Here is a 12,229-nt window from a genome sequence, read left to right as displayed (position 1 = left end):
ACAGTTTTAAAATCTGTAGATGAGAAAACATTCTTAACTAGGAACAGTGTGTTCTCCAATTTAATTTATCTATTTTTTTCCAAATCTTTACAGTTATGTCTTCCTTAAACTTATAATACTAGGAAACAACCATAAAATCATGTACGATAAACGTCACATCTTTTTTTTTAGCTTGAGAATAGTTTTTCCACATTTATATTCTTTTTACTACCCGATGTTTAAATTATCCTAGTATTTAATTTATAGTAGCTTTGATGAGCCTTTCATTTACGTTAGTCTGAATTCTTTCACTCAAAGTATTCCAATAGGACTGACTGCTCCGCCCCAGTGTGGGTGATTTGCCGTACCACAAACCTTGGCTAATGTCTCTATCCGCAGTACTACCACGTAAACAGGGGGATTGAGCTATTTAAACAAGCTGCTTGCATCTCGGTGTTACTTTACTTCCGAGAGACAGCAACAACTGACAGATTCTTATACGACGTCCAATGGAAATGGCCATTGACCTCAGTAAGCAGTGTTTCTGAGGTTGTTCCTGATGTTGCTAATCGCTAGCGTCCCCCAGAGTCAAACCAGCAAACTTCCAACATTTCAAAGATCACTTGGTAAGCTTCTTTAGTAGCTGGCATGCCTGCTTAAATAAATAATAATAACTTTAAGATTTAGATGAAACTTTATTAAGAATAATCTCGATTTACTAGTTCCCTGTTTAAATTACGTGTCACTCATTAGTAAACTACTAATAAAATACATTTAGATTCTTGCTGTAAGAAATAAATTTAATAATAATGCGTTTAAATGGTTGGTTGTAGTCAAACACAAAAATGCACAATGGGCTACTTGTGATCTGCCCACCATGGATTTCGAAACTGAATTTTTGTGTCATAAGCCTTTAGACTTATTACTGGGAGGCATGAGTTTAAAATGTATCTATATCCTTCTTTGTAGAAAAAAAGTTTCAAATTTTTTAACGCATATATATTATTTTAATATTTTATCTTACGCGTGTTTTTTGTGCAATTAGAATATCGTCTGCCAAATATATAGCATAAAAACCTCTCTTGTTGGCAAAAAACTCAGTCAGGACAAGGTTTATCGTTCACAAAAGCAAGTAATGCAAGATAACAGTCTTTACTCTGTCCTGATACAAAAACTAATCTAAACTTATTGTTATTTTAATATTTTATCTTACGCGTGTTTTTTGTGCAATTAGAATATCGTCTGCCAAATATATAGCATAAAAACCTCTCTTGTTGGCAAAAAACTCAGTCAGGACAAGGTTTATCGTTCATAAAAGCAAGTAATGCAAGATAACAGTCTTTACTCTGTCCTGATACAAAAACTAATCTAAACTTATTGTTATTTTAATATTTTATCTTACGCGTGTTTTTTGTGCAATAAGAATATCGTCTGCCAAATATATAGCATAAAAACCTCTCATGTTGGCAAAAAACTCAGTCAGGACAAGGTTTATCGTTCACAAAAGCAAGTAATGCAAGATAACAGTCTTTACTCTGTCCTGATACAAAAACTAATCTAAACTTATTGTTATTTTAATATTTTATCTTACGCGTGTTTTTTGTGCAATAAGAATATCGTCTGCCAAATATATAGCATAAAAACCTCTCATGTTGGCAAAAAACTCAGTCAGGACAAGGTTTATCGTTCACAAAAGCAAGTAATGCAAGATAACAGTCTTTACTCTGTCCTGATACAAAAACTAATCTAAACTTATTGTTATTGAAACGCATTTGTAACTAGTCTAACATAACTTCGTCGGCAATACGGTACAGTTATATTTAGGTTAAGCAGTTTGTTTTTGATTGGAAAATCTATTAAGCTATGTGCATGTGATTCCTAGTTCTATATTTTATAATGTTGTCAAAGTTAACAACTGATATATATTCGTTACCTAGCAATGCAGAATAACTGTATTAATATTATTATTGAGTGCAGGATATATGTAATTTGTTTCTCATCAAAAGAGGCTAAAATATTTCTAAGTGAATTCTGAGTACGATATTAACTCTATAACTCCTGTAGTTCACGTTCATACCTTGTAATGTTTGTTCATCACTCCGTAACTCAAATACATTCGATTTGTTTGTTTGTTTTTCTTTAGCAAAGCCACATCGGGCTATCTGCTGAGCCCACCATGGGAACCGAACAAATACATTCGATCGCATGCTAGAAACCATTAATAAATTCAGTTATATTTCCCAACACAACTAAGAAGGTTCGAGGTAGAAAAGAGCCAACACTTCAAACTGATAACTTATTTTGATAGGATGAATATGAGAATAAAAAACAGTAGATCACAGACACAGAGAAACCAATATTCGTAGAGAGGATACACTTCAGAAGTTCTTACTAAATGTAATTCACTGCCAAATGTCCAAAACATAAAAATATGTATATTAAACTTGACCAAAAGCTGGGTAACGTCGACATTTGTGATGTGGAATAATAATAATCTCTCTAACCACGATATATGTACATACACACAAATAAATATATATAACACCTGTATAACAAAGTTTTGAAGTTGTAGAACTAAAACTTCAATGCATTATTTCTGGGCAAATAAACATTTCTAGTTCCCTGAGTAATCGTACCTGGAAAACACAGTTTCTGAACAATGTGTATCATTTAGTAAAAAAATGATATTTTTATTTTGCTTGTTAATACTGCACTTAATATAGCTACGACCATTTTAAGATATACGTCATATAAAAAATGCTACTACAAAGATTATTCATAACTATAAATGTTATTGACTAAATTATTGTATTATGATGAGAAACTTATAAATTAACCCAGATGAAATATATAATCAGTATACAATACGCTATACACAAAATGCAAAGACGAAAATGTATTACTATCACAGTCTTGTAAATATATTTTAAATAAAACGTCTAAATATTACCAAATTTTTTTCTTCAAACACGGAATGGTCGTAAGATGCTATTTTTTATATTAAATTTTTATTTCAGAATCTTTGAAAATAATTTTCAAATCGTAATTCATGTACGTTATTTCTGGAAGAAATTAAAACGTAAAAGTTAATCTTTTAAATTAAGAACTATCGAGTAACTCCTGAATAAATTGTTTTACTTTAGGAGGATGTTGTTCGATTGGAAAATTGGGCTGTAAGGTGAAATAAATGTAAATAAAGTTCAATTAAAGTTTCTGATCGACCATTTGAATCATGTTCTGAGCACAAATTAGCCTAATTCTTCTCTTGTTTGTTTTTTTACAAAAAATAATTTCAAAAGAAGCTTTTAAATTACTCTGAGTTTGGTGGACTTTGTTCTTTTGCCTAATGACGAAACAAGAGAATGGTGAATTTTTTATCATATAAAGAATACAGGAATAAGGAACAAGACGGTTCATTTCTGTAAAAACAAGTATTTAATTGATTTAGTTTTGAATTACGTTTACGCAGATCTTATGTGTAAAATTAATCAGGGTTAGTATTCTTGAATATGCTATTTATTATTATTATTATTCGTATTATTATTGTTTGTAATACTACCTACAACAGTCCAAAAATATTTTTAGTTAACTTTTACTTTTTGTGTTTAAATATTAAATAATAACCTACATTTTGGTAGAATGTTGCTATGTAAATTCTCAAATTAAGTGATTGTTTGTTTTTTGAATTTCACGCAAAGCTACACGAGGGCTATCTGCGCTAGCGGCCCTAATTTAGCAGTGTAAGACCAGAAAGAAAGCAACTAATCATCACCAATCACCGCCAGCTCTTGGGTTATTCTTTTACCAACGAATAGTGGGATTGACCGTAACATTATAATGACCCCACGACTGAAAGGGCGAACACGTTTGGTGCGACGGGGATTCGAACCCGCGAATTACAACTCGAGTGCCTTAACCACCTGGCTATGCCATACTTAGTCTCTCGCTGCGCTTGTTATGGAAAGGTTTTATAATAAGAGCCGCAGTTTGAGCCTGTTTTGATGCAGTGGAGACCAAGATATGATTTAAACTAAGGAAACAACACAAGCACAAATAAGCACTTTAATAACTAACGTATATAACTTACTTGTCCCCCTGTGGGACAGGAGTAAGTCTACGGTCTTAAAGAACCTAACATCTGGGATCTCATTTTCAACATTTGATACAGCATATGGTTCAATGTAGCTTTGGTATAAAATAGTGGTTCTCAAGCGTTTTAGGTTCGTTTGCCGCTTTTGTTTAATTGCTTAAAATTTCCAGGCTTGTGTATCACCTCTTGTTTATATTTTTAAATTTGAAGCCCAGGCGTAATTTAAGAAAAAAATAAAAACTAGTAACAAAAATTAATATTTGTAACACTTATCCATTTATGCGAAGAATGCGGTTGTTGTTTCTGACACGATTGACGAATAGTAGCATTTCCGTCAATTTGAAGGGACAAAAACACTGTAGGTAAAGAGTAAATCTATAAGAGAGTAAAATAGTGTGTATATGTACGTGGAAAGCTCAGATAGGGCTTATTACAAATTTTATGATTTTCTTAATGTTAATTGTGCTGTGTACCACCAACATCAGCTCCAAGTATCATCAGTGGTATATGTACCACCACATCAAATCCACGTATCACCAGTGGTACGCGTACCACAATTTAGAATCCCTGCACTTAAATAACCTATTTTTGCCTTAGATTTTTTTTTATTTCTGTTTCCAATTGCTAAATTCATTTTAAAAAATTTATTTGTTTAGAGTAAGTAATTATTTTGGAACCAAAACTCAATTCAAGTATTGTAATTTACAGGAGAGGGCGAAATGGGGACTTTCGACGCCTGTGTAAACAACGCGGTTTATTTCATTAATGCATCCTAACTGTAACACTTTCTTTTGGAGTAACTTGACGAATAAATTAAACATTTTTATTTCTTTGTTATTAATAACTTTATTTCTAAGCCTTTTTTAATGACTATTTCGCTTACATTATTTATTTTTTCCACATCTTAGAGTTATACTTGCCTTAACACCATAATGCGAAATAAACACAAAATTATATATGACAAAATTAAATTCGTTGTGTCGTTGGCCTAGCCTTTTTCTTCACCTTGTTCTATCATAGTACGTTAATTTGCATTACATTCACCTACTTGGGGATATCTATAAACTTTAATACTGTCACGTGTGTTGCGTTTGACAAAATAAATACAGCAATAAATGCCCAAAGATGTTTCTTTATTTACACATTTGACTTCCTGAATTTTCTTTTCAGGATTACAGAAACTATACCGACCGACAGTACATGAAAAAAGACAAAAAACGGCAGAAGTGATGTGCTTTGACATTTCGTTATTCCTTATGTTTATAATTAATTAAATAAGCTTAATAGCTCGAATAAAATGCTCCTTTCGTTATCGATAAAGGTTTCAAATCAGTTCAGCATACTACATTAAGTATAGTCAGTTCTTTATATAAAATGTTATTTATAAATCTATGTAACTTTTATCATTCTGATATATACATATATATAATAATTAATTTTTGACTAGGCCTAGCATGGCCTGATGGATAGCGCACTCAACCCACTATCGGCAGATTGCAGCTTCGAATCTTATCATTGAACTTATTCGCTCTTTTAGTATCTATGATGTAACAACCAATTCCAATAGTCAATTAGAATATTTCAAGATTTTGCAGTGGAATGTACTAACTTGCTGTCTTTCTTTTCACTTCTATATTAGGGACGACTAGCGAAAATAGTCTTAGTAACTTAGCGCGAAATTCAAGAAATAAACCTTTGACCAGAATTACTTAGGCTTGAGCACACAACTCCATCTTAAAGCACTGTTTAAATGCACTTATACTTTCCCGTCCCAGAAGATGTAATTATAAACAGGAGACTTACAAACAAAGAAAGACATGTCGTGCTGGCGTATAAAAATAGATTTCTTGTATTTGTTTTAGACTACTGGTAATTATATATTCATGTTATGACAAAATCCAGCTCTAAAAGTAAATAACACAATGTAACACAAATTTTGTTCCTAGATAGTATGTGTTATTTCTTAATTACTCATGTTGTAAAAGTACAGAAAATTGCCATTATTCCCTTCAAACTTTGCTTTTGTAACCTGGATAATGAAATTTAGAAATTAACTTATTTTCTATGTAAAAACAGGCAAATTTGCACATTTTCATTTTCGTAAGGTCTGAATAAAACAACATATGAATTAAGATTTACATGTATTTTTACTAAAGTTATACAAAAATGTTTATAAGTGAGTAGTATTTCGAGATTTGTGATTGTAATATAAATCATTTTCACATATCAACCTCCGAATATAGTCTCCCATCATGTTTTCCTTATACGTTCCCAGGTCACAAAAACAAAGTTTGAAGAGAAAAATAGGTCTTTTCCATTTACTTTAGGCATAAGCAATTGGGAAACAACACTTTCTGTCAAGGAACAAGAAAAAGTAAAAATTTTCTTACATAGTGTAATATGTTGATGTCACCATAAGATATAAATACAATGATTAGCCATATATCAAGTCATATAATAAAGCATATCTGTCGACATTTTCAATAAAAGTTGGATATTGCATTTTGGAATATTAAGGGACATTGAAAACGCTACGAAAAGACCTATGTAAATGCATATGTACTATGGCTATAATTTATATAATTTCAGTGTAAGTAAACAACATGTATTTCAATTTTAATTCGTCTTATCCCACGATGTGAAGGTTAAGAAAGACAAAGACAATCTAAGAACTCGGTCGTTTCTGTGTGTCCGAAAGTGATTAAGTTTGTTTCTTTGTTTCAATTTTTTTTTGCCAAAGCTCTCTGATAACTGAAGCCTCACTTCATTGTGGAAGATTCTGTGCTGCATTGTACGTCAAACAAATATAATATTTCACATGCCAAACTATGCGTGAAAGTGCAGAACAAGTTAGTAATCTATTGATATAATACCAGGATTATGTCTGTCCAGAAAATGCTCGTGCATCTTATTGTCTAAATGCGCATGCTTGTCTCGACTAGTTTATATCTAAATGACACTCGTACTTTTGTTCATTTTTACTCCTGAAAATTCCTAAAACAAGCTGTAAATACTGTAACACGCTAAAACATGTTGGTGTATTTCCTTCAAAGATGTTAAAATGTTAATCAGGAAGTACATACGTTATCATATGTGGTTTCTAATAACGTGTATTAAGAATGATATTCATAAGGTAATTTTATATAACACCTCGCAGTAAGAAAGTAATGTTGTACAGGAAGTCGGTTAATGTTTTCAAAATCACTCAATTTATATTATTGAAAACAACGCATGCTAATATATATATTTCTCATGAGAGTAATAAGATGTTAATTCGAACTTCTACTGAGTTTTAAACGATTTCCAGACACGTCTCCCAAACACGCTTTAGGTCAAATTAAGACGTAAATTTCAGATTAGTTAAGAAATATCTGTGAAATAACGTTATCTGAAAAGTGTAATATTAGTTAAAAAAATAACTGTGAAATAACGTTATCTTATATTAGTTAAAAATAACTGTAAAATAATGATCTTAAGTGTAATATTACGCACTAGAAATTCCACTGAAATATCAGATGCATTCCCTTACCCGTACCAATGACTTTTTTTCTAATACTGATTGTATGTAGAGAAACCAAGAGAACAAGATTTTATATTAGGACCAAAGGAAGACAGATTTATTTCATTTGTTCCACACACAGTTCTTGTTCCAGAAGAGGTCGTCGCTGGCGTTCTTCAGGAATACTTGACAGACTCAAGGCAAAAAACGGGTAGGTTTTTTAAATCAGTTAACATATTCGCTTCTTTATAAATTGATAACGTTTACAGTTATTTTTACAATATTATTTTGAAAATGGAAAGATCAATATGATCTCCTTCTTGTATGTTATCTTTGAATTTCGCTCAAAGTTTCTTAAGGATTATCGGCGTTAGACGTTCCTAATTTACCAGTGATCATTTTTCATGACTTCTGCAAAATCCAGAACTTTGGTGCACAAGCTCTCTTGGTGAATAATGCAATGGCTTACAACTACGTCTTGTGCTCCAATTGCAGTTAGAAATTTCTTGGTGAATCCATTTGTCCTACCTGTCATGGAAGGAGCACCATCTGTTGTAACACCACATAATTTATAAGGATTCAGTTCAAACTTTTCTACAACCTTAAGCACTTGTTCACAAATATCCTGTCCTGTGGTTGTGGAGGAAAGGCTTGCCATATCTAAAACTCTTCGAAAACATCAAAGCCTGCAGTAACAGCTCTGATGAAAATGACAAGTTGGGATGTGTCATTGATATCAGTGCTTTCATCCAAAGCCAGACTGAAAGCTTCACACGAATTCAATCTCTCTTTCAAAGTTTCTTTGATGTCCTCTGAAAGATCTTTTGTCCTGCGTGAGACAGTAAAGCGGGAAAGGCTAGTTTGCTCCACCAAATATTTTTTCTCTGGACATGCATATTCTGTAAATATTGTTAAACAATTTTAATAATTTCTCCATCACTGAAAGGCTTTCCTTTTCTGCCATACATTCACAAAGCTTAAAACTCAGTTTTGTCACCAGTTCTGAATTTTTCTTGAAAGTGGTAAAACACCTTGTTGCTTTTCAATGGATGTTTTAAATGTTCAATTTTGTCCTTTCGTGCCTGACCAACAATTTCATCAAACTGGGAGGAGTGCTTAGTTGCGTAATGTCGCTTAATATTGTACTCTTTCATGACTGCAATTGTAGTTTGACAGACGAGGCAGACAACACCTTGATTATGTGGGACAACAAGATATTTTGTGCACCATTCACTGTTGAATAACCTTCCCTCATCATCAATTTTTCGTTTCTTAACTGCTGACATTTTACTAGCCCTGAAATCAAAACAAAATTATTCTCACGAAAATAGCAAAGTAGAAAAAACATAGAATTTATTTACACATGGAACCTCTTATGGACAGAAACACATGTTTCTAAATTGGCATCCCGATCATAGCCTTCCGGTACTTAAATTAATTGAGAATAGCAAAATACAGTGTGACCTCGCCTATTCGCGGTTCGCCATTCGCGGCCCCGCATATTCGCGGGTTATGCGCGAACTGCGTTTTGTAGGTCACAGAGACTGAAAGGGCTTTTCGAGGAGATTTCTGTTGTATTTACTCAATCAAGCCGTTTTTATGAATTGTCGTCTTCACCAAACAAGATTGGACTGCTATTGGCTGACTGCCTCAGCTTCCCCAACAACGCAAACGGCAAAGCACAGCCCGGTAACGCACGGTACAATTTAGTGAAATTGTATGCAATATTGCTACATTATTACTGCATCAATGAGTATAAGTATCATTAGTGTTTGGGAAGCATTTCATATAGTGTATAATCGCATACATATACGTTTTAAAACTGCATCCAATATTCGCGGTTTTCGCTATTCGCGGAGGGTAAAGAACGTAACCCCGCGAATAACGAGGTCACACTGTACATAGAATCAGATGCATCTGAAAGCAAAAATTTTAATAAATTCAGTAAAGTCACAACAATATGCTAAATAATAATCAATTTACCTTCAATCTCTTGTAGTAACTGTAAAAGGTAATAAAATTTTCACCAATAATGAATGACGGACAGCAGAGGTTAGGGAAAATTGTCGCCAGCGGGCGAAGGCGAGGTTCAGGACATGACGTTGAGTCGTAGACAATAGTGCTAGTGCACGTCACCTATTCATGCCCTAAGGAGGCCGACCAATCGAATTCGGCCTGCTCCTCTTTAGCAAAGATAATTTTAGAAGTTTGTCGAGTCGAAGCCTGGGAATCCCGTAGGATCGATGCTTTTAAAAAATATTCCATTTGCGTTGGATTACAGATCAGGCCACATGGTTAGATTACAACAACTAGGGCCACACTAAATGGCTTGGCGGGCCGGGTTGTGGCCCGCGGGCCGCCTGTTGCACACCCCTGGACTAGAGGATAGGAAGCTAGCTCAACGATGCCCGTAGCGATCTCTTGGGTTACTCCTTTACCAACAAATAGTAAAATTGATCATCCCATTATAAAGCTCCCACAGCTGAAAAGACGAGTGTGTTTGGTCACCGAGATTTGAACCTTTGACCCTCAAGTTGCGACTCCAGTTAAACCATATCTTGTTTAAAATTTTCTTGCTGTTATGAAATTGTTTCGATGAAGATATATTATTATTTGTTCTAATAATTGTCCCGTATTTTTAATACGGCTTAGACATAAACAAAATAGCAAGTTATTTACTATTTGATACTATTATTAACTTTAACACTTGTAAATTGCAGAGATTAATATTTATAATTCTTTAATTTTTGTTGTGAAGACATTTAGAATTGATCAAATGCTTGATAATCATTTAGGATTTTTTTGTCGGATTTTAACCACTGGCACTGATGGTTGCACTGCTTCTGTCATCCACAAAGTAGATTATAATACGAATATCTTTAATATTCTCACTTTCGTCTTGATGTGTTAAGTAATAATGTAATTTTTATTTTTCTACAATAAGCATCACAACACAATGGTTCTACTTCTCATACAGATCATAAGAAGAGCGTTTTTTACCGCAGGAAACCTCCTAGATCTATTACGAAACCTCAAGTCACAGCGAGGACGACAGATAAAGGTTGCTAGTAAAAGCGTTCGCTTTGGAATAAGCAGGAAATGATTTCCAGCCACTTACGTTTATTACAATTAAATGTTATTTTGACGGATTGTTTCTTGTCATTGTTGAATTCAAACCTGTAATAACAAAGTGAAAATAAAACTTTGTAATGTTTTCTTTCAATTCCAGAAATTTAAGGTAGAGTAGAATAGAAGTTAAGAACTAATTTCTTTGGTTGATCGTTTCGTTGTAAAGTTATCTTGGGTGTTTCTGAAAATAAATATAATTTGTTTTACTGCAATTTTTTTGCCTTGATTGATACATAAAGGTATAAATAATATAAAAAATTTACAATAACCCTAAATGGTAAAAACTCTTCTCTGGAATGTGAATGTGTGTAGTGTAACATTTCTAGAATGAAGCAAAGAAAGAACGTTTTCATGTTGGAATAATTAATTTCAGTGTATCAGTTTCCCCGTATGAAACTGTTATATAAATATCTACCCTTTTGTTGAGTTTACGTGAATCAAATATCTCAAATATCAAGCCAATCGTCAGCATTGTATCAAATAACATTTGAGCTTGAATCAACAAGTTTTAACTATATAGACTTGACATATAAGATTTCTACCTGTTCACCGTATAAACAACGAACGTTTTAACTCGGAGTATTTGAAACATAAATGGGCAATTGTTTAATTCACAGGTCCTAAAAATGTATTCCTTTGAGCTGCTGTTCAAATATTTAGATATATATGTTTGCGTGAAATCAGTTTTGTTTAGAATAATTTATTTTAATTTGATAGATGTCCATCTTTAACTTTGTTGCTATTCTGGATAAGATACACTTTATTTTTTACACTTGCTGCTGTGCTACGGTAGAGAAGGAGGCACTTACAAACGAAAACCAAAATAATATTGTTGAAAACAATAACGACTAACACATGTTGTTGTGAAACTTGAAACAAAATATTAAAAATAAACATTAAAACTTGTAGACTACCAGAAGATTAACAATATAAAACACAGAGGAAAATTAGCATCACAGATTATGAAGCAGTGTTGTTCCTGTGATAGATCTTTGAATTTCAGTTTGGCGACTCAGAACTGAATCCGTGCCACAAAATTCGCCCTCACTTTATTGCGTTATTCCTTAGTGTGGATGCTGGGTGCTACTGACAGGTCTTTAATTGACCGGAAGTAATACAAAATACAAACACAGTCATGAAAACCAAGCCTTATATTAAGACTATCATACTGACAACGTTTAGCCCTTTAGTGGCACAACGGTATGCCATTATTTCAAAATTTATATATCGACACAGGGAAAAAAAGAGAAGAAAAGTCATACTGGTAAATACGTGAAAACCGAGCATCCAGGAAATTGAGATGCTAAAATTGTTATTTTTTTTTCAAAATAATCTCTAATTGAAGGTTTTAACAGACAAATAGGCATAAGAAGAAGTCTCCGAGTGCAACTACTTTTTAATATTACAGGAAGGTTTGGTGATGAATGTCAAGTTAAACTTCGTGGAAAAGCCACAAAAGAATTTTTTAGTTTATTGAGCTTTGGTTTTATGAAAACAAATACCAACTGCTTAACGTTAAGATTAATTATCTT

At 33.0% G+C, this 12,229-nt stretch overlaps 1 long non-coding RNA gene across 1 annotated transcript; it reads left to right on the top strand.

Annotated features, from left to right (window-relative positions):
* The first annotated feature begins 366 nt into the window (after window positions 1-366).
* Window positions 367-10,903, top strand: LOC143254489 (uncharacterized). The gene is made up of 3 exons (XR_013030223.1): window positions 367-605; window positions 7,639-7,779; window positions 10,546-10,903. It is a non-coding gene; the product is annotated as an uncharacterized LOC143254489 (long non-coding RNA).
* Window positions 10,904-12,229: the final 1,326 nt, after the last annotated feature.

Source organism: Tachypleus tridentatus, chromosome 6, assembly GCF_004210375.1.
Source record: "Tachypleus tridentatus isolate NWPU-2018 chromosome 6, ASM421037v1, whole genome shotgun sequence".
In the NCBI taxonomy this organism is placed as follows: domain Eukaryota; kingdom Metazoa; phylum Arthropoda; class Merostomata; order Xiphosura; family Limulidae; genus Tachypleus; species Tachypleus tridentatus.
The sequence above is the reverse complement of the archived record's forward strand: the minus strand, read 5'-3'. Positions and strand labels throughout refer to the sequence as shown.